Source organism: Meriones unguiculatus, chromosome X, assembly GCF_030254825.1.
Source record: "Meriones unguiculatus strain TT.TT164.6M chromosome X, Bangor_MerUng_6.1, whole genome shotgun sequence".
In the NCBI taxonomy this organism is placed as follows: Eukaryota; Metazoa; Chordata; class Mammalia; order Rodentia; family Muridae; genus Meriones; species Meriones unguiculatus.
In genome coordinates this window covers 70,211,422-70,236,734 of record NC_083369.1, presented here as the reverse complement: position 1 = coordinate 70,236,734, position 25,313 = coordinate 70,211,422, and the positions used below count along the sequence as shown (strand labels likewise).

Here is a 25,313-nt window from a genome sequence, read left to right as displayed (position 1 = left end):
TTGAAAATATTTTCTGGGCCTTGGAGGAGGGAATCTTCTTTTTTCCTCTATTCCTATTATTCTTAGGTTTTGTCTTTTTTTTTTTTTTTAATGTCTTGAATTTCTTGGAAGGTCTCTGTCAGGAATTTTTTTTTTTTTTTTTTTTTTTTTTTTTTTTTTTTTTTTAGATTTAACATTTTCTTTGACAGATATATTGATTTCTTCCAGTGTATTTTCCACACCTTAGATACTTTCTTCCATCTCTTGTAGTCTATTGGTTGTGCTTACCTCTGTAGTTCCTGTTTTCTTCCCTAAGTTCTTTCTCTCCACAATTTCCTCCATTTGTGTTTTCTTTAATTTTTCCAATTCTATCTTCAGATTTTGAGGCTTTTTTTTTAATTTTCTTTACCTGTCTGACTGTATTTTCCTGTTTTTCCTTCAGTTACTTCAGCTGATTGTTTGAACAATTCTCTGTTTCTTTTATTTCGTTCAGTTTTTTAAGTATATCCTCTCTAAAGTCCACAATCTGTTTGGCTGCAACTTCCTGTATTTCTTTACAGATGGCCATAATCTTTTTTTCTTTATCGTCTTCCATTTCTTTATGGATAACCATAATCTGTTTGTTTTTATCTTCCTTTATTTCTTTACTGATGGCCATAATCTGTTTGAGTTTATCTTCCTCTAGGTCTTCATGCATTGTATTTGTTTCCTCTGTTATCCTCTCCATGAGCATAGATGTTAGGTCATCTTCTTGAATTTCATTTAGGCTGGGGTATCCAGGGTTACATACCCCTGGATAACTGGATTCTGGAAATGCCATATTGCTCTGTCTTTTGTTGGTTGAGCTTTTACACTGGCCTCTACCCATTGGTCTATCTTAGGTTTTGGGTGTTAGTTTCTGGTGGTTCCTGGAATCCTGTGGTGGAGAGAATCTCCTTGGCAGGAAGAGTTTTTCCTGAAGGAAGCCTCCTCTGCTATTTGGGTATGGTCACTGTATGGCCAGTGTTTTTCAGGAGTTGCCACAGCTCACCTCAGGCATAGAGACCAGAGTGATAACTGTGGTCCTTGTTAGTTGAGAAGGCTCTCCTCTCACTCGGAGAAGACCTGGAGACTGCTGTCTTGCTTCTGGTTTTCTTGCTGTAAATTTAGTGAGCTGCTGCTGTAAACTAACTGTGTGTCCCTTGGTTTGGTCAGTTTTGTTAGGGATAACTGGTTGCCCTTTAGAGCAGTATCTCGGGTTGATCTCAGGGATACTAGGGTTCTGTAAGTCTGAGGTTTGGGCCCTGTGCCCCAGTACCCAAGTGGTCATCTGTGACAGGTGAGTACTACTCTCCTGGTAGCAGCAGGCTATTTGGTGCACAGCAGTTCCCTGGGTTGGGCTGATCTGCAGGACCTTTTCCAGGGATATACTGGGTGGCCTAATTCCACCCCCATTTGCTTCCTTCCCTGTGGAGTTTTCTCTGGACAGGACTCCAAGTCTCTGTTGCACAGGGGTGCACAGTTCTGTCTGTGATGAATAGTTGGTGCAAGGCAGGTTCCAATGGCACTCTTTGGTCTTTGAGCCCTTTCCCAGGAATGTACTGGATGACCTAATTGGGTCCCCGTTTGCTTTTTTCCTTGTGGTGTTTTCTCCTGACTGGGACTCCCAGTCTCTGGTGCTCTGGGGTGCACAGCTCTTTCTGGGGCTCACAGCTCTGTCTGTGATGGAGAGCTGGGCACGCAGCAGTCTCTGTGCTCATGGCTGGAGCCCAGTTCAGTGCTGGCAGCAAGTAGCAGCCATTCTGTGACAAAAGTAAAGTTTTTGAAAAACAAAACAACAAAAATAAGTTCAAAGTCAAATGTGCAATCATAAAACTGAGAAGCTTCTGGCAGTTTTTGACCATGTTGCATTGTAGGAATTCACTGAAAGGCTGAGAAACCAATGCAGGGGCATTGGAAAGAAGAATAGCAAGAATCAACAAAAGAAAGGATATATTGGAAGATCATAAGAAAACTTGATAAAATGTAAGCTAACTAATTTTAAAAGTTTGAGAGCAAGTGTAGTGATACTCCCAGAATCCATGTGTTACTAAATGACAAGTCTAGTGCAATGGATGAACTACCTTTCTCTGAATGGGTTCCTCAAAGGTTTTCAAATAATAAAGACTTCTGTCATGTCATTTGGTTGCCTACCAAAACCAGATGATAAGAACCTATTGCTAAATATATCACATTCCTTGGTCACAAGACAAAGACAAATAAATTTGGACCTACAGATAGCACTCATATTGCCCAAAGATGCTATGAAGTCTACTGAGGGACAATTGTCACCAATGATCTCATTCATCTGTGAACTCTATGTTTGATAATGCTGACCAGCCATGAAGAAAGTGCTCTCTCATATAATAGTGGCAAGTTTCAAGTGGAAAACAATAACAACTGTTTTGTGATTGATTTTGATGCCTACTCTACAGGAGAGAATTTACAGTTTGTACTATAAACCTGGTCAAAAGTTTGTAGCTGTGACAGACATCGGCCCACGTAAGGAAGCCAAATGGTTGTATTGCTAAATGGACATGGGTTTCTATTGAACTACTTTCTAAATAATTATGTTTACGCCCATAAATTAGTGTTATTGTCAGCTTTGAAAAGAGGAGTGTATTTTGGCAGTTAACAACAATAAATGTAGAAACTCATAACTGTTCAAAGGGATAAGAACAAGAGATCATGTCCTTTATAGAAATGTGATAGTTCAGGCCACAATTTACCTCCTTATATGCTCTATGTAGCCATTCTGTAAGTGACCGCCAAGGCCAGGGCATTGTTATTTCACTGAATGTCAAAGAAGTAATGGTGTTTCTGAACCAGGGCCTGCTGTGCCTTCTCTGTGTCAGTTGCTTCCTGGATTTGTTTGATAGCCATCTGCTTTGCATCTTCTAGTTATGTAACTTTTTGTTCATTAAGTTTATAAAAAAATTCTCCAATAGACACACCATATTTCTTAATCACATAGAGCAACAACCCTACTACAGATATGCTAGAGAAGGTCTCTGGGGTAATCACATATATTTCTTTGAATAAAAAATACAAGCAAATCCCTATTCCAAGCACATAGGGTCTTGTTACATCAGTTTTAGGGTAAAGGAACTGGAAAAATTCCTCAGGAATGAGCCCGAGATGTAATTTTCCTCCATATTCAGGAAGAGGTGGACATGATGCATCTCAAGGAGCAAGAGCAAATGGTAGGCTGGATGGAGAAGCATGTGGTTCCAAGTATTTATGCAAAGCAAGAAAAGGAGACCATTGACAAGTACACTCAGGATCTAAAGCTGTTCTCAAGCAAGGCTCAAGCTCAGCCAGTTATGTGAATGTATCTATCTCAGATGAGATGGCCAAAGAGTTAATTTAAATGGGAATTAGTCTATGTGAAGAACTCTTACAATGTATCTTTCCCAAGAAATGATCAAAGTCCATTTATTGGCTTAACCAAATTGGTCAGTAATTTTAATTTTATTTTTATTAATTACAGTTTATTCATTTTGTATCCCAACTGTAACTGCCTCCCCATCCACTCCCAGTCCCACCCTCCCTTCCTCTTCTCCTATGCCTCTTCCCCAAGTCCAATGATAAGGGAGGTCCTCCACCTTTCTATCTGATCCCAGTCTATCAAGTCTCATTAAGACTGACTTCTTTGTCTTCCTCTGTGGCCTGGTATGGCTGATATCCCCTCAGATGGAGGTGATCAAAGAGCCAGCCCATGAGTTCATGTAAGAGACAGTCCCTGTTCCTATTATTAGGGAACCCTCTTGGACACTGAGCTACCATGGGCTACTTCTGTGCAAGGGTTCTAAGTTATTTTTGATCCTTGCTTTCTATCTGGAGTTGTCTGGTGACTACTTTTGAATAATCAATTTGCAGCAACTTGCTGCCTGACTAAATGTATCAAGTTATACCTTAAACTTGTAATTAGTTATACCATCTTATGATAAAATGACATTTGAAACAACAAAGGAAAGAATAAGAGATCATTGAATGTTGAGCCTTAAATGTGACATTTATACCACCCACTCTAATACTCAGGGAACATCTCAGAAGAGGGAGTGGAAATGACAAATGCTCAATAGTAAAATGAGATGGAGTGCTTTCTGCGGAGCATGCCAATGTCACAGCATGTGTGAGCACTCAACAGTTTTGTTTACCAGAATAGGAACTGAGAAATTTGTGTCTATAGACATTCTGCTACTGGAGAGGATGCTTATTAATCCTTCTTCTCCCTAAGGATTTATAGGAAGATATTGATAGCTGGTGGGGAGAGAGAAAGAAACCTCGGTTCAATGGAAGTAACAACTTGAACTTGTCAGAACTGCAGCAAACTGTAACCATCAATAGAAATGAGCCCATAATGCTGAAGCTCATTCTCTATTAATTCACTAATTACTGATTATTTTGTAAAAAAAGAAAAGTAGAAAGAAGAGAGGGTTACAGAAAAGAAAGAAGAGACAAGAGAAAAACATTTTAAAACAACTTCACTAAAGTATTGTTCTGCATCCATAGTATGTGTGTGCATGCACTTTGCACTGTGAATGATACCATGCAATATGATGCCAATAAACACCACTTGAAGATCATAGGTCAGGGTAGACAATTTTACATGCTAGAAGTTGCAATGATTTTACTGTTTTCTATTAGTATAGAAAGATCATGATTTTTATGATTATTGCTGCTCATGTTTGTAATGCCAACATACCCAACATTCAAGAAACAGGAGGCCAGTCTGACATAGAGAATGAGTTCCAGGAAATCTCACTATATAAGACCCTGCCTCAGAAAATCAAAACAAAACAAACCTCTATAAAACATAATATTTTGATTGTATAAAACAAAGACTTTAAGTATGTCCTTACCCCCTGTGCTCAATTTGGAAATCTTAAATTGATATATGTTTGTATTATGCTGTGTTAGACTGTTCATTTTTTTAAATTTCTGTTTGAACTCTTCATTGAAGTTTCACTAAAATTTTTTTTCAATGAATTTTGGCTTGGGATTAAGACAGAATTTCCAACAATGTCTAAAAATGGCCCTAAGCACATTTCGGCCAGTTTGTACTTTGTCATTTTGCAAAGTAGCATTCTTAGGATTAAATCAATGAAAAAACTCTGAAAATGACAAAATTCCTCTATATCTTGTATATCAATTATTCATCCAGCATTTAGTCCAAGATTAATCATGTTGGTATAAAAATTGTTTTATTTTATAATATGGTTTATTAGGCAAATACATTTTATCATTATATGTAGAAAATTATATGTATACTGATGAAGAGTTTTAAAACAAATTTCTTTTTTATTCATTATCATTAAATCATTTCTGGACTTGTCTTATTTACCTGTATTAAGCAAAAGGAGGTTGCAAATGTCAAGGTTTATAAAACCCCTGTATTATGCTACTGCCTAAAGCCTTTAAATTTTTTTCCTCATGTTTCCCCAAATTACAAAAGAATAGTCTATAAAAAATGAATATCTTTATTACTATTGCCTACATGAGGCTCTGAGTTTCCATTTGAGTGGTAGTACTTTAACATCAGCTGAAAATTAGGCTTATATGATAAGATGTGTTTCCTATTTCATTTTTCTGGTAATATTTTAAAGCTTCCATTTTTTTTTTGTCAGAAGAACTAAATAATAATTTGATTTTTTCACTCCTTTATCCAAATTCACTTATTTTTCTAAACATTTATTTGATTCTGAAAGGAAGCATTTACTTTTAGAAAAATGGAGATAATGATATCTTTGGATTAGCCTGTTGCTGGTATGAGTTTTTGACAGTAGCCTCTCACTTCAACTGAATCTGGGAAAATTTTCAAATGTTAGCTAATTCTATAGTAATACTCTCCTACTCTCACAGTGGGCCTGTGAATTTGGCAAGCACAAAATGATCCAAAAAAGTACCAAGTGGTTTCTTCTATCCAGCCATCCCTGCCCTATATTACCCTGGGCTAGAGGCCAGTACATAGTCAGAGATAGGAACAAACTTGTTGGGCCACAGAGACTTCCACTACTTGAAAATAAGTCTGAGTACATATAGCAATGGGAAGAGGGTAAGACTACTCAGAATGGGAAAAAGAAAACCTAAAATGCTCAGTATAAAAAGAAGAAATCTGAAGTGCAATGCTTAAAATAATAATAATAATAAAAAGTTAAAAGGACTGGATTTGTCCTTATTTATATTTTAAGATAACGTTCATAAAAGGGAAGTATTATCACAGTGATAATGGCCTCCTTTAAATGTGTAAATGTCATGAGAAACACCAGAATATCTGTTTTCTAAAGTAAATAAAATAAAGTAAAAAGGATTGATCTTTTGTGAAAGTTCAATGACAAAGAACAGGATTTTGCCGAATGTTAAGTATACACTGAGGCATTTCTTCTGTTCTATAGGGTGTAGTCAAGCAACAGGTAATGGTATTTTTCTAATAAAAGGGAGCATAGAATTATCCTGTACTGTACAAATTCTGGAATAAAAAAAAAAAAAAACATCAATTCACCTATTATTCTCTTTCAAGCCATCCTATTCACACCAATAAAATTTATGACCCAAAACAGTAAAGACAGTATTTAAATAAATATCTGATTACAATTGTATTCTGCTAATTTTGTCCTCTTGAAAGGAATTATCCCAGAAATACACACGATAATTTTACCTTGCAAATTATCCAAGGCAGATAGTCCAGATGGTGTATCATTATATTATGCTCAATAAAGGTGATTCATTAAAAGCAGAATGAAACATTCATCTGCATAAATTTATGACTTTCACAGTATTTACAAATCAAGGGACCCTAAATGTAATTGTGTTGTTTACTGGGGCTCATTAAGTATAGTTACAGAAGTTAGGCACTTATTCTAACAGCACGGAGAACTTTTCTATCAACTACTGGATTCAGCTTTATGAGCCACACAAGGAAATCACTATTATTACTGTATCTCACTGTGAGACATGTTCTTACAGTTGAGTGTAAAAGCATCTCAGTATTTCATTTTCTTTGCAGAGATTTCCTAAGCTGACTCCTGAGTATAGTGCTTCTATATTAGATTGAAATACTAAAAGGTTGAAAAGAACATGTCACATGTTCTTAAAGCTTTATTACAAAAGTGATGAAAACATGGAATTCTGAGGAAAGGGCTATGGTAATATACAGTTTATTAGATAAAATGCAATGAAAGCATCTATCCTGTGGTCTTAGACTCCATCATCATTTTCAGATGTAACTATCTTATGAACCAGTCCATTAAGCAATGTGTTTTAATGAATAGTTTCTAGCTAGTAATGCACTATGCAGCCAAGTAACTCCCTGTTAGTGATCCAGGTATGCTAGGTAGTTGGGGCTCAGGCAGAATGATTTCAGAGCCTAGAGCTGATCCAGTGCTCCACATTTCTTCTTTGGAGGACACTAGAAGTTATGTCCCTTGACTATCTCAGCTCCATTAGTTTCACTGGCTGTGCAGGGCTAGCTGGTTTTTTTTGTTTGTTTGTTTGTTTTGTTTTGTTTTGTTTTTTTGTTTGTTTAATATTAGTTAGAGTTTGTTAACTTTGTATCCCAGCTGTATCCCCCTCCCACATTCCCTCCCAATCCCACCCTGCCTCCCTTATCTCCTCCCTGCCCCTTTCCAAGTCCACTGATAGGGGAGGACCTCCTTCCCTTTTATCTGACCCTGGTTTATTAGTTATCTTCAGGATTTCTGCAAAGTCCTCCTCTGTGGCCTAGTAGGGCTGCTCCTTGCTCCTCCCTCGGGGGGGGAGGTGTCAAAGAGCCTGCCATTGGGTTCATGTCTAAGATCAGAAAGGAGAGGAGAACCTCCCCTATTAGTGGACTTGGGGAGTGGCATGCAAGCAGAGGGAGGAGGGAGGGTGGGATTGGGATGGGAGGAGGGAGGGGCTTATGGGGGGATGCAGAATGAATAAAGTGTAATTGATGAAAAATTTAAGAAAAAAGGGAAAAAAATAATTTAAGAACCTTAAATGACTTTCAAAATTGGAGGAAAACATGGAGTTAGTCAATTGGCATGGAGCACGTCTCGCCCCTGGGGGCAATGGTCTCCTGAACCTACTCAGACCTCGGACACCACCACTGCTAGTTCTAGAACTGACGCAGGATGTTCCAACGAGGGGTTAAGGCTTCTCATAATATTTCCTATAAGCCCACACCTGTTTGTCTATATCCCCCATTTTTATTCATTATTAGCCAGATAGAGCCAAGTAATTGTGGTAATGATACTTGCTTTTTTGCCCAATGCTGGAATGCTAGTAAAGTTAGGTGTGCCCTGGTTACTCGCATGCCTCACTGGGTGCCTATGCCCATTGATGCCCCTCACGCTATGACTCTCTTCAGACAGAAAAGGGATCTTGGAACTACAGCCACCATTGTTACTACCATCTCATTGACGGCTGTTGGAGCTACCACCAGGGCATTAGCCATGAGTCATACTGGGAAGACTGCTCAGACCCTGAATAATCATTTAGCCAATGTAGCTCATGCCTTAGTTGTACATAAAAGAATTAATGCTCAACTAAAAGGAAGCTTGATGGTGTTCAATCAGAGGATCGACCTCTTGCAGGAGCAAATTGATACCCTATGGCAAATCGCTCAACCTGGCTGTCAATGAAAGTATGCTGGACTTTGTGTCACTAGCATACAACATGAGAATTTTTCCCGTGCTGCAAATCTGTCTAAACAATTGTCGAGCTATATTTTAGGTAATTGGACTGGAGAATTCGATACTACGATGGAGCAGCTGAGGGTGGCCATTGTCACAGTAAATTCTACCGGAGTGGACGCAGGACTAGCCACAGGATTATCAACATGGATTGCTGCAGCCATGAATCATCTGAAGGAATGGGCGGGCATGGGAGTGTTAGCAGGCCTTCTGGTGTTGGTCTCCTTGGTTTGCCTGTGGTATATATGCAAGATTAGAGTCTCACAACAGTGTGATGCAGCCATGATCATTCAGGCCTTTACAGCCATTGAAGCAGGACATTCTCCCCAAGCATGGTTGGATACCATAAAAAGCTAAAATGATACGCTCAGGATGCGAGGCTAAGCACTGCACTCAGGGTCAGCCGCTTTGGACCCAGAGAAGAGCATGTCTGATTGCATGCGGGTTGATGCCCCAGGTCCCGCCTCTGAGAAAAAGGTATCTGACGGGTCTGATGCTCTTTGGGTGGATGACACCTAAATGAACATCTGTACAAAGTCCCAATTTATTTCTAATATCAGAGATCAGACCTCTACTCTTGCCTGATGCGTCTAAAACAAAAAGGGGGAACTGTAGAGAGCTGCGGAATGCTATGCCTTAAAGATGGAGCTGGTTTCCGCTTTCCACCTTCCCGATGGTGAGTGCTCTCTGTCACGAACAACTCCACATTTGGCTAAGGCCGAGGATCTGGCTTGCTTCCATGTATATGGACCTATCTGCATTGCCCCCGTGGCACGCCTGGGTTGGCTACCCAGAGGCTATTTAAGCTGTGGGCTGGCTTTCCCCGGGGTCCGAGGATTGTTCAATGTTCCTGAATAAACTGCATTGAAAAAATAAAAAAAATAAAAATAAAAAAAAATTGTCCCTGTTCCCCTTACTAGAGTACCCACGTGGATACTGAGCTACCATGGGCTACATGTGAGCAGGGGCTCTAGGATATATCCATACATAGTCCTTGTTTGGAGATACATTCTCATAAAAGACCCCTGTGCCCAGATATATTTGGTCCTTGTGGAGCTCCTGTCCTCTCCAGGTCATATTAATTCCCCCTTCTTTCTTATGTTTCCCTGCACTCTGCTGAAGGTTTGGTTATGAGTCTTAGTATCTGCTTTGATATACTGAAAGGTAGGGTCTATCAGAGGCCTTTTGTGGTAGGCTCCTGTCCTGTTGCTTGTTTTCTTCTACATCCAATGTCCATCCCATTTGTTATTTTTTAATTTTAATTTAATTTTATTTTTAATTACACTTTAGTTACTTTGTATCCCCCATCTAGTTCCCTCCCTTCCTTCCCCTTCTCCACTCCTGCCCCTCCCAAAGTTCACTAGTAGGGAAGAGTTTCTTTTTCTTCCTTCTGATCCTAGTCTGTTAGGTCTCATCAGGAGTGGCGACATTGTCTTCCTCTGTAGCCTGGTATGGCTGCTTCCCCCTCAGGAAGAGGTGACCAAAGAGCAGGCCAATTAGTTCATGTCAGAAGCAGTCCCTGTTCCCATTACTATGGAACCCACTTGGACACTGAACTACCATGGACTACATTTGTGCAGGAGTTTTAGGTTATCTCCATTCATGATACTCAGTTGGAGTATGAGTCTCAGGAAAGACCCCTGTGCTCAAATTTTTTGGTTCTGTTGCTCTCCTTGTGGACCTCCTGTCCTCTCCAACTCTTACTATTATTACCCACTTCTTTCATAAGATTCCCTGCATTCTGCCCAAAGTTTGGCCATAAGTCTCAACATCTGCTTTGATAGTCTGCAGGACAGAGCCTTTCAGAGATCCTCTGTGGGAGGCTCCTTACTTGTCTTTTAAGTGAAGATTGATCATCTTATCCCACGTCTTCTTTCTTGTTAATCTTCTTTAGGTGTGTAGAGTTCAGTATGTTTATCCTATTTTATAGGTCTATATAAGTGAGTATATATCACGTTTGTCTTTCTGTTTTTGGGATACCATGGGTGATCTTTCCAAGGTCCCACCATTTGCCTGCAAATGTCATGATTCTGAAAATCTTCTGTAAAGCAAAGGACACTGTCATCAGAAAAACAAAAACAAAAACAAAAAACAAAAAAAGACAGCCTACAGCCTGGGAAAGGATCTTCACCAACCCTATGTCTGACAGAGGGCTGATATCCAGCATATATAAAGAACTAAAGAAACTAAAAAGCAACAAGTCAAGCAATCCGATTAAAAAATGGGTTAAGAGCTAAACAGAAAATTCTCAGTTGAGGAATACAGAATGGCAGAGAAACACTTAAATACTCAGTGTCCTTAGCCATCAGAGAAATACAAATCAAAATGACCCCGAGATTTCACCTTACACCCATCAGAATGGCTAAGATAAAAAACTCAAGTGCCAACACATGCTGGAGAGGTTGTTGAGAAACCCGAACTGTCCTCCATTGCTGGTGGGAGTGCAAACTTGTACAACCACTCTGGAAATTCATCTGGTGCTTTCTCAGACAATTAGGAATAGCGCTTCCTCAAGATCCAGCTATACCACTCCTAGGCATATATCTAAAAGATGCTCAAGTACACACACAACAAGGACATTTGCTCAACCATGTTTGTAGCAGCTTTATTTGTAATATACAGAACCTGGAAACAACCCAGATGTCTCTCAGTTGAGGAATGGATACAGAAATTGTGGTAATTTTACACAATGGAATACTACTCAGCAATTAAAAACAAGGGCTCACTGTTTCTGACCCCAGTGGTCTAGGCTGCTGGAGAGCAGGCAGAAAGATCTCCGAACCTGGGACTGTTCCACTGCCCCACAAGTGTTCTTTGGTGAGGAGTTTTAGCTGAATTGCATTAGTCTTGCTCACTGTTAGTACACTTTCATTATTAAATGGAGCAAGAATATATGTGTGTACAGTGGTCTTGTTCCTTGGGTTCAAATAAATAGTCTTATTTTGGGTCTTAGACAAATTCTTTGGCTTTTCACACATCAGTGTCTTTGTCTGAAAAGAAGACTTAGTTAAGCTAATTTTCATAGGCAATTGCATAAACAATTTTTTTCATTTGTATCTTTTCCCCTCAGACTAATAAACTTCACGTGCTTGTTACATAGCTAATAAATAATCTTATTTTTAATATTTCCCATTTTATTATTATCATTTGTCACAAATTTTTCAACTTGTATTCTGGCTGTGGCCCCCTCCCTCATCTCCTCCTAATCCCACAGTCCCTTCCTCTTCTCCTCCCATGCACCTCCCCTAGTCCACTGATAGGAGATGTTCCCCCATCCCTTTTATCTGTCCCTAGCCTATCAGGGCTTATCAGTACTGGTTGCATTGTCTTCTTCTCTGTAATTATATTGAAGCAAATAATACCTAGCATGTAATTATTCAGTTTATTTAGACTTTGACACATAAAATAAATGCTTTAGGTTTTACTGTAGAAGAAACCAAGCATTTTCTGGACTATATTTGGTTTATAGCTTCTTCCTAAAAGAGAGAGTGGCGAGAAAAAAAAAAAAGCTGTCAGGTTTTATTTGATTTAAACGAATGCTTTAGAGAAATAATGAAAATCCCAAAAAGTAATGAGAAATAGGCATTATGTTCCATTGCTTATGTTCCACTTTGACAATAACTTGTGGAGAAATGACTAGAGAAAAGGATTTAGGGATTGTAGGAGTGTAGATACTTGCATGATAAGGTATTAGTAAGCCACATTTCTGTTGACTCATCTTAATACTTTGTTATAAGAGAAATAAACCATCAAAGGGGAAATTTACATTCAGCATTTATGCATTTAGGGAAAGAATAGAAAATTGTCTTTGCATATTATTTTTCTTGTCTGTAGTTGAAAATACCACTTTTACCAAAATCACATTTTTTAAATAGTATATTCCAATCCTTTTCACAATGAGTACATATTTTTTAAAGTTAGCCCTATGACAGCAAGTAGAGTTGATAATTATTTTGTATTAGAAAAAAATAGGATAGTACAAGAGATTTTATGTGATATTACAAAAATAAAATTGAGATAGAATTAAAGGAATTGTTACTTTAAATATTGAACTCAATTTCTGAGAGTCAGCTGTTAGTTTATCTCCCCCTATTTTTTTAGTCACAGAAACAAATCAGTGTGCAAATCAAAACATTATTACTTTTGGGATAATCTTTTTATTTTCTCTTACTTTTCAATATAATATTTGTGTAAATATCATATTAAGCATTCTTACAAACAAATTTGAATATTAACCATAACTAGCTGAGCATTGTAGTTCCTAAATACTTGATCCAGTGGCACTGGAACTCCTTAGAGCTCTACCTCATCTTTCCTCTAATGATCATTCACTAAGTTTCCAATTGTAGTTTGCATTCTAAAGAGAATCTCTTCATCTTGAAACAAATTATGAAGTAAAATTTCTGAATACAACTCAAGGAAGCATCAACAGTTTTTTTTTTCTTTTTTCTTTCTTTTTTTTTAATTACAATTTATTCACTTTGTACCCAACTGTAGCCCACTTTCTCCTCCTCTCCCTCCTCCTACTCACCCTCCCTCATCTCCTTCCATGCCCCTCTCCAAGTCAACTGATAGGGGAGGTCCTCCTTCCCGTTCATCTGACCCTAGCCTATCAGGTCTCATGCTATGCATACTTCATGTTCTCTTGAAAGAGTTATTTGTTTTTCTTAAATGGATTAGAAATTATAATTTTATTTCTGCCTTCCCTTTCCTCATTTCCAAGGTTCCCTTATACCCTTCCCCTACTCTCCTTCAAATTCATTGCCTCTTTAAAAAATGAATTGTTATTGTATGCATATATGCATATATGCATGTATATATGTATTCCTAAATATAACCTTCTTAGTCCTGCTAATGTACCTTCTTTGTACATTTTAAGTTCTGTTTAGCACTGAACATGTTATTTTTATATCCACAATAACATTATATTCTAAAAATTTTCATTAATATTTTAACTTCATTAAAAAACAAATCATGGTCAGCATCACCAGCATTTTCACCACAAGTAACAGCACAGTTTTCATTATATAAGCTAATTGACTTCAAAATACTACTTAGTGTTAGCCACAATTAAGACCTGAATCTTTTAAAATACCATGCTAAGGTTTAAAGCAGAATTTTAGGATATAAATAAAAAGGAAAATACTTTTTTTCTGAAAACTCTTCCTTCTTATTAGATAATTCTCAGCAAATAGTTGCAGGGTGCACAGTATGGGACAAATGAAGTAGAGATCGCTGGGTTTTTGTTTTATTTTTCCCTAGCTCATGTATTACTTCACCAATGGAAAAAAGAACATTGTCTTCAGCTTGATACAAAATGCATCAAATCCTCATCCGCTTGGAATCCATCCAATGAGTTAGCCAAGGTCTTTGTTTTACTGAGATAAAGGTGTTTCTATGTAACCTTCTATATAACCTAAATAAACATTTTTTTTTTATGAAACAGGAAAGGACATCAATGACAGAGGAATCTTAAATCAATTGGTTCTATATTTCAGTTCAAATCTCTCAGTCATTGCTGATAAAGGTAACTTTAATGTAAGACAGTTGCGTATCACAAATGTAATTGAAATCTATTCAACAAACTCACTCTTTGCAAAATATACCCTTTATAACCTTGCCAGCAGTCAGGAGAATAATTTCTTACCACCTGTATCACAAACTTTTGTTATATCTGTCAAAAATTTGGTCCAGGAAGATATTCGTGATTTATATTACTTCTGCCAACTGGAAAAAGGGCACAAATGTGCATTTTTTTATTGTTAAAGTTATTGCTACATTTGTCTCTCATTTTCTTAAATTAATTTTATTTTTAAAACTGAAATCTCAATACTATCTCCGTAGCACCAATGTAGACTTTCAAATATTGAACATATTCTGTAACAATTATTCTTTATTAGAAAATATAGAACTAGAACTGTCAGATAACATTTTATTAAAGGATATATGAGTCCCAGTAGTTGAGAATTACTTCTGAATTATTCTTAATAATAACAAGGAGAAGAGAGTATCTCAAATGTTCAAATACATCAGGAAAAATAAAAACCTATAGCATTACAGAGCATATTCTAGTATAGGAAGAGTCTTTATGGTTGCAGGGGCTGAACATTATTCAGTGAGAGAGACAGATTATAGCCTTTTGTGAACTTTATTTTCTTAGTTCTTCTAAGGTAAACTGTCAGATGATTGGAAAATGAGGGTGTACACCCATAAATGTTGAGACCATACATATGTTCAAATATACAAACATACTCACAAGGTTCTATGCATTTGCAGTGGCAATGAAATTTGAATGGATATTGGTTTCTGTTTTAAATAATTTAATTTATGTGTATGAGTGTTTTTCTTGAATTTATATATGTGCATTGTGTGTGTGTTGCCTGTAGAAGTCAGAGGAGAGCTTAAGATTATCTAGAAGTACAGTTACAGACAATTATGGAACACCATCTCGTTATGTGGAAATTAACCTGGGTCCTCAGCCAGAGAGAGGACCTCTTAAGTGATGAGCCATCTCCCCAGCTTCCATGGGTATTGTGTTCTGACTTTCATCCTCCCCACAATTTGTATTTTGCTACCCTAGAATCATTAACTTTAGAAGATTGTCTACAAAGCCCTTTGTTAGATACTTACTGGAATGAGCTGAACACATAAAAGTGGGAAAGAAAAGAACAAAGTAGAAAAGAACAGAAGTTAGGGAGATACTTGAACATCTCAGAGCCAACATCTTCCATGTCTTCTTAGGCTACATCAGACTCTCCTTAGCGTTAAGGTTTAGTAGGTAATATACTCAGTGTGGCTTGTGCTTGTTTTATGATTACACATCTTGAAAAATCAACTACAATACAATTCTATTTTGCTTGATTAGTTTCTTTAACATTTCTTCCTTTTCATTGAAGTTAGATTCAGGCTTATTTTCAGTTTTTTAATCCTAATTTTTTTTGAACTCTTTCTGTTCATCTTTAGCTATCTACAGAGAAGGTGATGCACTCACTCATCCCCTTTATTGTCCTGGATTTTCTAAGAAATCATTAAGTCTGTTGTTCTCATTTTAATAATTCTTGTCTCCATGCTGTCACCAGTAGTTTACTTGCTGTATTTCATTCTAAGTACCATGGTTGAATGGCAATCTCAGAACTTCTTGTGGCATTCCAAGGAGCTATAAATACATGAAAAACAGAAAACATCGCACCCCCTCTGACTTTCTACTTATAGTCAATTTTCAGAATCAAATTCAACAAGTACATTCCATGACATGTTTTTCCAAATGTTAAATCCATTTTATTTAACTTATCAAATAATGTTTATCAGTTGCAGAGCAATTGCAATTTATGTTTGTTTCAAGTTATGCTTATCAATTACCAAAAATATCTGACAAATCAATGTTGAATAATCTAAGCAACCATCAGAATAAATGGAGACATGCTGCCATGGAGACAGTTTTGACTTAGAAAGTGCATCAGAGTATTAAATACAAAACCACATATATCCCCAGTACTGTAATAAGTAAACAAACAAATCTAGTTTTATTATGATCCTTAACTAAAATATTTTGAATGTGTATGTATATGTATATGTATGATATGTATACATTGTATGTATTTATATATTTATGTGTGGGAACAGAGATGTGAACATGCTAGGGCATATGTACAGAGCCTGAAGGATAACCTCAGGTTTGGTCCTCTTCTTCTACCATGTTTGAGAAAAGGTCTCTCTGTTGTTTGTCAGTGGCTAGCTGGCTCACAAGCTTTCAATTTGCATTGTCTCTGCCTCTTACCTGTCCTCAGAAACACTGTAATCACAAGTATATTGCTACCATGCCTATCTTTACATGGGTTCTTACGATTCAAACTCAGGTCTCCATGCTTTTGCCCCAAGTGTTTTATCCACTGAGTGATCTCTTCAGCCAATAATTAGAAACTTTTAAAGATATTTTATTTTTTGAGATTATAAGTAAAACTTTTCTCTCTTCTCTTTCGTCCCTCCAAACCTTCCTGTATAATCTTCCTCCTTCTCTTTTAAATTTATGGCCTCCTTTTTCATTAATTGCAACTATATACATAAATATTATACATATTTCTAAATGCATAAAATGCCTTTTCAATCTTTATAATGTTTCTTGTATGCATATTTTCAGTGCCAATCATTTGGTTTTGAATAAGAAATTGGTGTGCTTTCCCTTGGGGAGATCATTTCTTCATCTCCTGGCATTTCTTAGCTTTCTGTTATTCTTTGTCATCCATCCTAGCCCATCTATTGTTGTTCTTCATCAGCTCAAGTTTTGGCATACAGTTTCACATATCAGTTAAACTGACACAAAATAAACTTTACTTAAAGAACTCATGGAACTCCCATTCCTCTATCTCTACCTCAACTCTTTGTAAGAAATTCAATAACCCTTCTCAATATAGACACAAAATACCAAAAGCACCACTGAAATGGGAAACTGACTTCAGATAGTCTAACTGCATTTATTATTTTTTTTCATTTTTTAATATTATAATATTAATTACAGTTTATTTACTTTGTATCTCACCTGTAGCCCCCTCCCTCAATCACTCCCTTTCCCACTCTCCCTCCCTCATTTCCTCCCTGCCCTTCTCTATGTCCACTGATAGAGGTCCTCCTTCCCTTCCATCTGACCCTAGTTTACTAGGTCTCACCAGGATTGGCTGCAATGTCCTCCTCTGTAACCTAACAAGGCTGCTCCTTCCTTGGGAAGGGAAAGTCAAAGAGACAGCCATTGAGATCATATTAGAGACAGTGCCTGTTCCCCCACTAGGAAACCCACTTGGATGCTGAGCTGTCATGGGCTAAGTCTGAGCAGGGGTTCTATGTTATATCCATGCATGGTCCTTGGTTGGAGAATCAATGTTAGAAAAGACCCTTGTAGCCAGATATATTTGGTCCTTTTGTTGTTCCTGTCCTCTCCAAGTCTTACTAATTCCCCCTTCTTTCATATGATTCACTGAACTCTGCTCAACGTTTGGTTATTAGTATCAGCATCTGCTTTGATAGACTGCTAGATGGAGTCTTTCACAGGACCTCCATGGTAGGCTCCTATTCTGTTTCATGTTTTCTTCTACTTCCAATATCCATCACATTTGTCTTTCTCATTGAGGGTTGATCATCTTATCCTGGGAACTCCTTCTGGTTTTGTTTCTTTAGGTGTACAGATTTGAGTATGTTTACCCTTCCTTATAGAGCAAGTATCCACTTATAAGTGAGTATATACCATGTGTGTCATTCTGCTTCTGGGAACCCTAAATCAGGATGATCTTTTCTAGCTTTCACTGTTTGCCTGCAAATTTCATTATTTCCTTGTTTTTAATTGCTGAGTAGTATTCCATTCTGTAAATGTACCAGTTTCTGTATCCATTCATCCGTTGAGGGACATCTGGCTATTGAGATTCTAGCTATAACAGATAAGGCTGCTACAAACATGGTTGAACAAATGTCCTTGTTACGTACTTCACCATATTTTGGATATATACCTAAGAATGGTATAGCTGGATCTTGAGGAAACACTATTCCTAATTGTCTGAGAATGCACCAGATTTATTTTCAAAGTAGTTGTAAAAGTCTACATTCCCACCAACAATGGAGGAGGGTTCTCTTTTTTTCCAGAACCTCTCCAGCAAGTGTTGTCACATGAGTTTATGCTTGTAGCCATTCTGATGGGTGTAAGGTGAAATCTCAGGGTCATTTTGATTTGCATTTCCCTGAGATTTGCATCTCCTTGATGGCTAAGGACAATGAGCATTTCTTTAAGCGTTTCTCTGTAAATTGATATTCCTCTAAAGAGAATTCTCTGTTCAGCTCCATACCCCATTTTTTAATTGGATTACTTGATTTGTTGCTTTTTAACTTCTTTAGTTCTTTATGTAGTCTGGATATTAGTCTTCTGTCAGATAGCAGGTTGGTGAAGATCCTTTCCCAAAAAAAGTCTATAGGCTTTTTTTTTCTGATAACGATGTCCCTTGCTTTATAGAAGCTTTTTATTTCATGAGGTCCCATTCACTGATTGTTGCTCTTAGAGCCTGTGCTGCTGCTGTTCTGTTCAGTTCAGCATGTTGTCTCCTCTGCCAATGATTTCTAGCCTCTTCACCACTTTTTCTTCTAACCGATTTAGTGTGTCTAGTTTTATGTTGAGGTCGTTGATCTATTTGGACTTTAGTTTTGTGGAAGGTGATAAATATGGATTTATTTATCATTTTCTGCATGTAGACACCAAGTTGGACCAGAACCATTTGTTGAAGATGCTGTCGTTTTTCCATTGAATGGTTTTGGCTTCTTTGTCAAAAATCAAGTATCCGTAGGTGGGTGGATTTATTTCTGAGTCTTCAATTTTGTTCCATTGATCCACCATTATTATTCTATGCAAATACCATGCTTTTTTTTTATTAAAATTGTTCTGTAGTACATCTTGAGATCAGGGATGGAGATATCTCCAGACAATCTGTTGTCCTACAGGATCATTTTGGAAATTCTGGGTTTTTTGTTTTTCCATACAAAGTTAAGATTTTTTCTTTCAAGGTCTGTAACAATTTGTGTTAGTATTTTGATAAGAATTATATTGAATCTGTAGATTGCTTTTGGCAGGATGGCCATTTTCACAATGTTAATCCTACTGATCCATGAGCATGGGAGATCTTTCCATCTTCTGATATCTTCTTTAATTTCTTTCTTCAGAGACTTGAAGTTTTTTTTTTTTTTGTTTGTGTGTTTGTTTGTTTGTTTTCAAACTTGTCTTTCACTTGTGTGGTTAGAATCACACCAAGGTACTTTTGTGTTTTTAGTGGTTCTGGTGAAGGGTGTTGTTTCCTTAATTTCTTTCTCGACTCTTTTGTCTTTGGTATACAGGAAGGCTTATGGTTGTTTTTTTTTTTTTTTTTTTTTTTTTTTTTACTTAATTTTGTATCCAGCCACGTTGAGGAAGGAGTTATCAGATGAAGGAGTTCTCTGGTTCAACTTTTGGGTTCGCTCATGTATACAATAATATAACCTGCGATTAGAGATACTTTGACTTTTTCCTTTCTGATTTCTATCTCCTTGATCTCCTTTAGTTGTCTTATTGCTCTAAGTAAGGCTTCAAGTACTCTGTTGAAGAAATATGGAGAGAGCGGGCAGCCTTTATTTTCCTTAATTTCAGTGGGATTGATCTATGATTCTCTCCATTGAGTTTGATGTTGGCTATAGGCTTGCTGTATATTGCCTTTACTATGTTTAGGTATTTGCTTTTGTATCCCTGATATCTCCAAGACTTTAAATATGAATGGATGTTGGATTTTGTCAAATGCCCTTTCAACATCTAAGCAGATAATCATGTGGTTTTTCTCCTTCAGTTATTTTTTTTAATATGATAGATTACATTGATGGATTTCTGTATGTTGAACTACCCTTGCATGACTGGGATGAAGCCTACCTGACCATGGTGGATGATATCTTTGATGTATTCTTGGATTCGGTTTGCAAGGATTTTATTGAGTATTTTTGCATCAATGTTCATAGGATAGATAGGTCTTTCTTTATTAGGTCTTTGTGTGGTTTAGGTATCAAGGTGACTGTGGCTTCAGAGAATGAGTTTGGTAATGTTCTTTCTGTTTCTATTTTGTGGAATAGTTTGAAGGGAATTGTAGTTAGCTCTTCTTTGAAGGTCTGATAGACTTCTGTGCTGAAACCATCTGGCCCTTGGCTGTTTTTGGAAGTGAAAACTTTGATGACTGCTTCTATTTCCTTGGGGGATATAGGACTATTCAGTCTTTCTTCCTGATCTTGATTTAATTTTGGTAAGTGGAATCCATCAAAATAATTGTCCATTTCATTTAGATTTTCAAATTTTGTGGCATATAGGCTTTTGTAGTAAGGGCTGATGATTGTTTGGATTTCCTCAGTGTCTGTTGTTATGGCCCCCTTTTTATTTCTTATTTTTCTGATTTGGACAGTTTCTCTCTGTCTTTTAGTTAGATTGGCTAAGGGCTTGTCTATGTTGTTGATTTTCCCAAAGAACAAGCTCTTGGTTTCATTGATTTTTGAATTTATTTTGTTTATAATTTATTGATTTGTGCCCTGATCTTGAATATTTTCTGCTGTCTACTCCTCTTGGGTGTGTCTGCTTCCTTTTTTTTTCTAGGGCTTTCAGGTGAGCTATTAAGTTGCATGTATGTGATGTGTCAAATTTCTTCTTGAAGATACTTAGTGCAATTGAATTTCCTCCTAGCACTGCTTTCATTGTGTTCTATAATTTGGGGTATGTTGTGCTTTCATTTTCATTGAATTCTAGGAAGTCTTTAATTTTTTTCTTTATTATTCCCTAACCCAGCTGTTATTGAGTAGCAAGTTGTTCAGTTTCCATGTGTTTGTAGGCTTTTTGCTATCTCTGTTGTTGTTGAGGTCCAGCTTTAGACCATGATGGTCAGATAGAGCACAATGGATTATTTCAATCTTCTTGTATCTGCTGAGGCTTGCTTTGTGGCCAAGTATATGGTCTATTTTGGAGAAGGTTCCATGACATGCTGAAAAGAAGGTATACTCTTGAATTTGGGTGACAATTTCTGTAGACTTTTATTAGGTCCATTTGACTTAGGACCTCTGTAAGTGCACCTATTTCCCTGTTTGGCTTCTGTCTAGATGATCTGTCCCTTGGTGAGAGTGCATGTTGAAGTGTCCCACTATTAAGGTATTAGGATCAATGTGTGAGTTCTGCTTTAATAATGTTTAATTTACAAATGTAAGTGGTTTGTGTTTGGGGCATAAATGTTTAGAATTGTGATATCCTCCTGGTGGATTTTCCCTTGGTGAGAATGAGGTGCCCCTCCTCATCTTTTTTGATTAATTTTACTTGAAAGTCCATTTTATTAGCTATTAAGATAGCTACCCCAGCTTGTTTTCTCTCTCCGTTTGTTTGTAAAACATTTTCCCAGCCCTTTACTCTGAGGTAGGGTTTATCTTTATTGCATAGGTGTGTTTCTTGGATGCAGCAGAATGTTGATCCTGTTTCTACAACCATTCTGTTAGTCTGTGTCTTTTTATTGGACAGTTGAGTCCATTGATGTTGATTGAAAGTTAGTTCCTTTTGTTATGGAGTTGGTGGTCTTACTGTGATTCATTGCTTGTTTTAATTTTTGTTGGAAATTTATCTGTATTCTATGTTTACTTGGGTGTAGTTGTTTTGGTTGGATTGGAGTTTTCCTTCTAGTATCTTCAGAATGGCTGGTTTGTAATGTAGTCTTCAGAAGGGCTGGTTTGTAATGTAGATATTAGTTAAATTTAGTTTTGTCATGGATTATTTTGTTTTCTCCATCTATGCAGATTGATAGCTTTGCTGGGTATAGTAGTCTGGGTTGGCATCTGTGGTCCCTTAAAGTCTGCATGACATCTGCCTAGGTCCTTTTGGTTTACATAGTTTCTAATGAAAAGTCTAGTGTGATTCTGATCAGTCTACCTTTATATGTTTCTTGGTCTTTTTCATTTGCTGCTTTTAATATCTTTTCTTTGTTCTTTAGATTTAGTGTTTTGACTATGATTTGACATGAGGAGTTTCTTCTCATCTAGTCTATTTGGAATTTTGTAGGCCTCTTGTATATTTATGGACATCTCTTTCTTTAAGTTGGGAAAATTTGCTTCTATGATTTTCTTGAAAATATTTTCTGGACCTTGGAGCCTGTAATCTTCTTTTTCATCAATTACTAATGCTTAGATTTTTCCTTTTCATGGCATCTTTGATTTCTTGAGTATTTTGTGTTTGGGAGCTTTCCAATTTTACTTTTTCTTTGAGAGAATTATCAATTTCTGTGAAAATATCTTTAGCACCAGTGATACTCTTTTCCATCTCTTGTATTCTATCGGTGATGCTTTCCTTTGGAGTTCCTGATTTTTTTCTCTAAGTTCTGCAGATCCAGGGTTTTCTCTATTTGTGTTTTCTTTATTGATTCTAATTCTGTTTTCATGCCTTGCACCATTTCCTTCATCTGTTTGAATGTGGATTCCTGTCTTTCCATGATGCCCTCGTTTTTTGTTTGTTTCCTCTCTCTATGCCACTAATTGTGCCTCTACTTGTGCCTGTATTTGGCTATATTTGCTTTTTTTTCTTTGAGAGCTTTGTTCATTTCCCCTTTATTTTCTTCCACTTGTGTGGTTAATTCTTTGAGAGATTTGTTTGTTTCTTTTTTATGTGACTCTAATAACTGGATAAGCATAGCTTTAAAGTCATTTTCCTGTGTCTGATTAATTGGAGTATCCATTGATTTTAGGGGTTGCTGGTGAAGCCATGAAGTCCTGAATTTTGTTACATGTGTTCTCTCACTGACCTCTGACCATTTGTTTATCCATAACCTTCACTGTTTGTTCCTAGATTCTGTACTTCAGATTGGTACTGCCTTTCTCTGGCATCTGGAGAATTCTTCAGGAAGATGAGAGAGGTCCAATGGTTTCAGTGTGTGCCTTGGTGTTTCACCTGTACCTGTAGGAGGAAAGTCTGCAGATGCAGAAGGACATATTCTGGCAAGTGTGTGCATGTGTGTATTCATGTGCCTGGATGGACAGTGTGTCAGAGAATGTAGAAGCCTTGAGCATGTGGGAGGGGTACCTTGCAGGCACCAAAGGGGTTGCAGGCACTTAAGTTGTCACAGGTGCTGGTGACAATTGCGGGAGCAATTCCCTTGTGCAAATTTCTTGAATGCCTCAGTGGCCTACAGGCTACTGGTATTCGGCTCTGACTGAGCTCCAGGAGTTATTTGCCTGAACATCATTGGTGGACCCACAAAACAGGGACTTCAAATTTTCAAGAACCCCTCTATTTCCCACAGCTGATGTGTGAGTGGGAGGGATCTGATGTCTGGCTGCTAGCTTAGAAGGAACCTGGATCTGGGGCTCTGCAGGCACTTGAGGGTGCACTCACTCTCTAGTAGGTCAAATTGGAAATCACAGGGGTTGCCCCTGCTCTCTACTCTCAGGTTTGCACCTACTGAGTCAAATGTAGGAGGAGCTCAGTCAGCTCAGTGATGCTGAAGCTGCTGAACTAAAGAATTCAGTTGCAACAGAGGAACTGGGTGCCTGCTGGGAAATCCTGGGGGGGCCACAACAATGATTGAGAATTCTAGGTGGCCCGGCCCCTGGTGTACCTGGATGGTTTGGTGGTTCTGCTGGACTTTGGTGGCTGTCTGCAACTGAGGGATTGGACAGCCCATACAGTCACTGGCTGGAAGGCCCTGTGGGGTTCTTATAGGCACTCGTAGACCCAGGACAGGGAAGGATGGAACTCAGAAGTTTGATACATCTGGTAGCCATGGCTGAGGAGCTAGGAGACCCACCTCTGCTGTCTCAATCCCCAGGCAGTGAATTCTGTACTAAGTCTGTGGCAATGTGGGCCAGCTCTGCCAAGGAAGGAGGCCCCAAAAAGGAAGTGCAAGGGTTTCAAAGGAAAGTATAAGGGATACAAAGGTTTGCCACTCTCGGTCCCATAGGACAGAGACAAGTCCATGGGTGATCTTAATCTAAATGGTCTCGGCTCATGTGATGTCCCCTCTTGTTCAGGAATCCTCAATGTTGACTTTGTGGAGTTAGCTGTCCCTCCACTCACAAATTTCGGGGTTTCAGATCCTCTGCCTCTCAGATATGGTGCACTCTGGTCTCTGGTCCCTGCCATCTTTGATCAGCCAATTTAATTTTTTTAATTAATTACAGTTTATTCAATTTGTATCCCATCTGTAGCCTCCTCCCTCATTATCTCTCAATCCCATCTTCCCTCCCTCATCTCCTCCAATGCTCCTTTCCAAGTCCTCTGATAGGGGAGGTCCTCCTCCTTTCCATCTGACCTTACCTTATCAGGTCTCATAAGGACCAGCTGCAATGCCAGTCTGTTTCCTCCTCATGCTGAGGGGGAGGTCAAAGAGTCAGCCACTAAGTTAATGTCAGAGACAATTCCTCTTCCCCTTACTAGGGAACTCACTTGGTTACTAAGCAGGTGTTCTAGGTTATATTCATGAATGGCCCTTGGTTGGAGAATCAGTCTCAGAAAAGACCCCTGTGCCCATATATTTTGGTTCTGTTACTTTTCTTATGGAGCTCCTGCCCTCTCCAGGTCCTACTATCTCTTACTTCTTACATAAGATTCCCTGAACTCTGCCCAAATTTTGGTTATGAGTCTCAGCACCTGCTTTGATAGACTGCTGTGTAGAATCTTATTTATTTAAATTTTAAGATTACAATATATTTAGAATATTTTCCCACTCCTTTCTTCTCTCCAAATCCTCTCATATACCCTTCCTTGCACCCTTTGAAATTAATGCCCTTTTTTTGTTTTCAGTACATGCATATATGTGTATGTATATACATGTTTAGTCCAAAATATAACTTTCTCAGTCTGTATAATGTTACTTCTATGTATGTTTACATGGATGAACGTTTTGTATTGAATATCCAAAATTGATTTTCTTTTCCCTGCGAAAGACTATTTCTCCCTCTCTTAGGATTCCTTAGTAGTATGTAGTGTTTCTGGTTGTATATCAGATAATCACAATTCTTAACAGTAGAACATTTACACTTTTGAAATATAAAAACTAATTTACGTTTGGGGTCACCTCCACATGTAATTAAAGATTGTATTAAAGGGTCACAGACTTAGGTATGTTGAGAACCACT

The 25,313-nt window shown here is 37.7% G+C and overlaps 1 pseudogene; it reads right to left on the bottom strand.

The window, feature by feature from the left end:
• Positions 1 to 2,651: 2,651 nt before the first annotated feature.
• Positions 2,652 to 24,318, bottom strand: LOC110544206 (ATP synthase F(0) complex subunit B1, mitochondrial-like; annotated as a pseudogene).
• Between the last annotated feature and the right edge of the window lie 995 nt (positions 24,319 to 25,313).